This window comes from Rhinoderma darwinii, chromosome 1 (genome assembly GCF_050947455.1).
Source record: "Rhinoderma darwinii isolate aRhiDar2 chromosome 1, aRhiDar2.hap1, whole genome shotgun sequence".
NCBI classification, from domain to species: Eukaryota; Metazoa; Chordata; class Amphibia; order Anura; family Rhinodermatidae; genus Rhinoderma; species Rhinoderma darwinii.
In genome coordinates, this window is record NC_134687.1 from 160010906 (window position 1) to 160017197 (window position 6292).

The window sequence follows — 6292 nt, forward strand, 5'->3', positions numbered from 1 at the left end:
GAAATGGGCCTCTATACACCTATGTAGATATTGCATTATAAACCAGACGTTTGCAGCTAGAATAGTCATTTAGCACATTAACAATGTATAGAGTGTATTTCTGATTAATTTAATGTTATCTTCATTGAAAAAAACTGTGCTTTTCTTGCAAAAATAAGGAAATTTCTAATTGACCCTAAACTTTTGAACGGTAGTGTATATATTTTTTAGGGGGTTAGTTTGGTTACATTACATTTCTATGATGCTCTTGTAAGTTTTCTCCATTTCTTTTATAACAAAGATATGGAAAGGTTACATTGATTGTACTGTACGAGAAAGTCAGCATTTTTTTTAAAGACAAGAAAAATCAAACCTTTTCCTATGTTTGTTACTGTTTATATTCTCTGTAATTCAACAAATCCACTGTTACCATTTCCAAAGGACTATCTGGGTTCTTAAACTCTAAAATCAGTAGAGTATATAAAAAGTAAAAATACTCCTACTGGAAAATGAATGTTTTACTCCATCCCAAAACATCTCTCTCTAACATCTAACTCATTCTCACGCTTTTTTAATCTTGAACTGACTTCAGGTTTATTAGCAAGAGTATTCACTACAAATTTTCTTACTAATTTTGGTTCGCAGTGATAGCTCCCTGTCACTGAAAAGTAAAATTTGCAGTTGAGAGCAGAGGAATATATACGTAAAATGTAGTACGCATATTTTCATTATTCTATCACTATTGAATTACATACCATATACAATACAATCAAATTTTGTTTTTGCAGAATAAGCACATTTAGTTTCTCAAAAGATATTGGTTCCAAGTTATCATAAAAAAAATCCATATGTTCATCAAAAAAGATTTGTGCAGACCAAGATATACACAGATTATACATCAAGCTTGACATAAAAGCATATAAAATAGAATAATAATAATAATAATACTTTACTAACCAATAAACTAATTTGAATTTGGCTGCATATTCTTTGCCATTACACCTGACTATGTGTGATATATATATATTTATTTTTTTTACATATTTTTAACCTTTTGTAATATCAATGAAATCTAGTCTGCAGAACTGTAGAATTCCCATACCCAATTATATGCTACCTTGCCTTTCCAATTATTCCTCCTTGTTTTACCAATAAGTGAAATATTCAAACCTACCTTTTCCTTCTGTTTTAATGACTGAAATGTCCACCTTTTGACATTTTGAACCCAGTATTGCATTCTGAGAGTGATTTGTGAGGAGTGTTTCCATAGTTAATTATGGACCGTCTTTTGTGACTGAAGTATTTTACATTCATATGATCTTGATGTAGTCCAGAGCAGTAGACTAAACCATTTTTAATTTGTCCAACACGTTTTTAGTTAAAGTTCCATCAAATAAGTGGCTGGAACCCCTCCAACAAAGTTTTGAAAGTCACTTTGAAGAACGCGTTTATTGGCAACATTCTCCTTGGTCACTACAGGAGGCCCCAAGGACCTGAGAAAATTCACATTTGTTGGAATCACAGACAAGGCTACAAGAGTTTCCAGGCATAAAGTGAAGCCCTGTGGCAACATGATATGGGTGTCTAAATAATGTTTAAAGACAGTGGTCTTTCGGGACACGTATTCATCACAAAAATGTTTACAAAGTATTTCCTGTAAATCAAATACCATATACTGATTTACAGTAATACTGATTTACAGGAATATTTGGTGCACAAACATGAAATTATCCATCTAAAAAGTAATTTATGCCTAGAAGTTTAGAATACAGCAAAAATATGCCCAAAAAAACATGAACCTATTGAACTAAATAGAAGGATCTAATAAGCAAGGTATGTTAATAAAAAATGATTCAAGAATAATCTTAATAAAATATTGTCATTTTAAATTATTACTTTAAATTATTCCTTTAGGCACTGTAAAAATAATGTCAAGCCAAAATGGTACGATTAACCAATAAAACAAACAATATTAACGGTTTTATGATTTACACAACTCTCACACAAAATATCTAAAGCCAACACCCCTCCCACAGCTATACCCCTGCCTATTGTATCTTGGCTATTACTAAGCCATATCATTTTTGGACCTATTAAATTATTATCAGATGGACATTAACATGACATTGTGATATGCGCCGTACATATGGTGCTGAGTGCTGGTACTTAGCTATTACCCTGGAAGGGCAGTTGTGTTTGACAGCCGCCACAGTTTACCCCTTGTGATGGTGTGATCGACAGAGAGGGGAGATCCCTCTTGTAGTCGATCCTCAGTCCCAGCGATGGCTAATGCAGAGGGTGATAGTTTTAAGGGATAGTCCTGGATTTGACAAAGGCCCCCAGGGCTGTCCTGTATATTCCTTTGTTAGAGCATACCTGAGGTATGCTCTAACAGATGCCTGTGCTTTTTACATGCACAGGAAGTAATGCATTAAAATACAGAGGTATTGCAATGAAATATAATGAAACTTGTCAATTAATTTGTGACGGACAAGAAGCTTTCTCTTTATAATACAAAAGAGGTTCTGTGAGAGCTGTGGTGTGTATTATGCAGTTCTGTATCCAGCTACTGCAGAACATCTTTTTAAAGAACAAGTGGGTTCTTATGTTAATCACTGATTAATATGAAACCTAGCCCAAGGGGAAAGTGAAGACATACAACAGGACAAAACATCTAACATGTAGGAGGTCAGTAGCTGCTTGGTATGTAGCTGCCTAATAAGGGCCAGTTCACACTGAGTTTTTTTATGCGGAAACCGCGTCGGAAAAATGCACCAAAAAAACAGCCTGAAATGCCTCCTATTGATTTTAATGGAAGGCGGAGGCGTTTTTTTTCCTGCGAGCGGAAAAACAGGCTCGCGGGAAAAAGAAGGGACATGCCCTTTCTTCGGGCATTTACGCCTCTGACCTCCCATTGACATCAATGGGAGGCAGAGAAAGCGTATTTCGCTGAGTTTTATGCCCGCGGCGCTCAATGGCCGCAGGCGAAAACTGAATTTTGAGGCAGATTTTCCTCCTGCAAAAAACTCAGTGTGAACCCAGCCTAAGGGCAGATACAGACGGACGTTGCGTTTTTGCGCGCGCAAACAAGGCAGCGTTTTGCGCGCGCAAAAACCATTTGACAGCTGCGTGTGTCATCCGTGTATGATGCGCGGCTGCGTGATTTTCGCGCAGCCGCCATCATAGAGATGAGGCTAGTCGACGCCCGTCACTGTCCAAGGTGCTGAAAGAGCTAACTGATCGGCAGTAACTCAATCAGCACCCTCGACAGTGAATGCCGAACACAATATACAGCAACCTGTTAAAAAAAAAGAAAAAGTTCATACTTACCGAGAACTTCCCGGCCGTTGCCTTGGTGACGCGTCCTTGGTGACGCGTCCTTGGTGACGCGCCTCTCTTGACATCGGGCCCCACCTCCCTGGATGACACGGCAGTCCATGTGACCGCTGCAGCCTGTGCTTGGCCTGTGATTGGCTGGAGCTGTCACTTGGACTGAATTGTCATCCCGGGAGGTCAGACTGGAGGAAGAAGCCGGGAGTTATCGGTAAGTGAGAACTTTGTTTTTTTTTACAGGTTCATTTTTATTGGGATCGGTAGTCACTGTCCATGGTGCTGAAACAGTTTAACTCTTTCAGCACCCTGGACAGTGACTATCTCCTGACGTCGCGTACCGGAAATTTGTTTGCCGGGTTCGGCCAAAACGAGTTCGGTCGAACCCGGTGAAGTTCGGTTCGATTGTCCGGGTTCGCTCATCTCAAAGACACTCCATTTGGATGTTTGGAAACAGAAAAGCACGTGGTGCTTTTCTGTTTACATTCATCCTTTTGACAGCTGGTGCGCTGTTTCAGTCGGTTCGCACGGAAGTGCTTCCGTGCGACCTGCGTGGTTTTCACGCACCCATTGACTTCAATGGGTGCGTGATGCGCGAAATACGCGGAGATATTGAACCTGTCGCGTTTTTTGCGCAGCAGACAAACGCTGCGCAAAAAGCACGGACTGTCTGTACTGCCCCATAGACATGTATTGGTCTTTGCGTGGCGCGTGAAAACCACGCGGCCCGCACGGACCGAATACACGTTCGTGTGAATCCCCCCTAAGGGGGATGGAGAGGAGTAAATAACTCCTAATACTGCGCCAACCACAAAGCGATATGTATCGGTTCTGTAAAATCTGCACGAGTAAAGAAAAACAATAAAAAAGCATTAGTAACATACATTCCAAAAGACTAATACATTTGATGTGTTTTAAATTATATAAATGTTTTCTATCAGATACTGAATACAGCAGAATACAAGCTGTATATAAATCACAAGGTCATCCGTAAATCGTTTACTGAGCATCGGTCTACATTGAATGACGTCAAGATGGAGCTGCTACTTTTTGTCTAAATGTCACATTTGCCGTATAACAGGTGTTTAACATTTTGGATGTTTAAAAAGAAGTTCTTGTTGTGCTCAGGATCCGATGTGTAAAGTATATATTTATATACCGTACATATTGGTGGCAACAGTAAACTGTATGACCTGCATTTATTCTCACCATTCACCCACTTGAAATACAGATGACATTTATCATCCTTCTAGTTTCTTAACAAATATTGTGATCTATTTACGAAGGGTGAACAGAATCTGTAAGAATGAAAGACAGATTCTCAGGTTTAGTCTGACATCAGACCATGTATTTATCATTCTCCGGAGATCGAGGAATGACGCGTTTTACAGCATCATGTTATTTGAAAAATGTGTAGAAGTATTTGGTCATTGTTAGAAGGAACTTTAGGAATTCTGACACTGGGTGTGAATGAATTTTGTTTGCTCGTTGACTTAAGTACATGAAGTCTTGTTCCACACAAGCTATTGTTACTTATCCTTTTATTATTGTACACTGCATGCCTGTTATTTTACCACTTATGTAGAACCTATTTCTTAAATGGTATTTTTTTTTTACAATAGGCAGGCCGTACGATTTATTTGGGAACCTAAGTCATGCATAATGAGTTCTTTTGAGTATTTTTTTTGACAAGCAGTCATTGGTAAGGATTACCGTATAGGGAATTATTTATGGGACTAATAGATGGCTATGCTTTAAAGGGTTATCTGGTAAAAAAAAAATGGGGTGAGATTCCCCCATGCAGAACCCTCATCTATTAGACAGATGGGAGCGCAGCTACAAAAAGCATATTTTTCTCTGGAGGACCCAGCATGTTTGTGCATTACAGCTGTGTAATACTCAGGTAATACTCCGGTTTTCACAGCCTTCCATATATAAACATGTTAAAAATCGCCATATAAAATAACAAAGCACTTTGGAAATCATGTCATCAGTTTGGATTTTTTTTAACTTATACCGCTAGGACAAGTCATCATTATCATTATATTGTTGAACTAATTGAATCAAAGCACTGAGGAATTTCAGTAGAACATTGCGTTGCTAGCAAAATAATTATGTATTACGAGTTAATTTTTCATTCTTGATTTGACACAATTAAAAGATCCAAGCTAAATGTCATACTTAAGTTCATCAACATGATGTATACATGAGGGGCGCACACTGCTTCTGCTATAATAAAGCAATTAGGATTGTGTTATATCTTAGCGTACACAGCACACATATCTTTTGTAACACGGGGTGGAAAATATTTCACTAGCTTTCTGGGAATATCATATTAAATATTATATTTCAGATTTCTGATTGCAGAGAAGAATGTTAATTTCCCAATTATGCTCATTAATATGGACAATTCCACAGTGAGAGGTTAAACCATGTTGCAAAAGCATTTCTTATTTCCCCATGCACATGTATCAGGACTAAATCTTGGCAAATTGCAAGGCGTCAAATTTTAGATATATCCCAGATCTTTCCCATTTTTTTTTTCAGTTTTAAGAGTAGTAGCGCAATTGCTTTCTCTAGTAAACTATGAGTGATAATAAAAACCCAAAGTGGGTAATGTAAGTGACTATCCAAATCATTTTGTTTTTTTAATCTACATACAGTGAAGGAAATAAGTATTTGATCCCTTGCTGATTTTGTAAGTTTGCCCACTGTCAAAGACATGAACAGTCTAGAATTTTTAGGCTAGGTTAATTTTACCAGTGAGAGATAGATTATATAAAAAAAAAATAAGAAAATCACATTGTCAAAATTATATATATTTATTTGCATTGTGCACAGAGAAATAAGTATTTGATCCCTTTGGCAAACAAGACTTAATACTTGGTGACAAAACCCTTGTTTGCAAGCACAACAAACAGTGAGACATTTTTTGTAGTTGATGATGAGGTTTGCACACATGTTAGATGGAATTTTGGCCCAC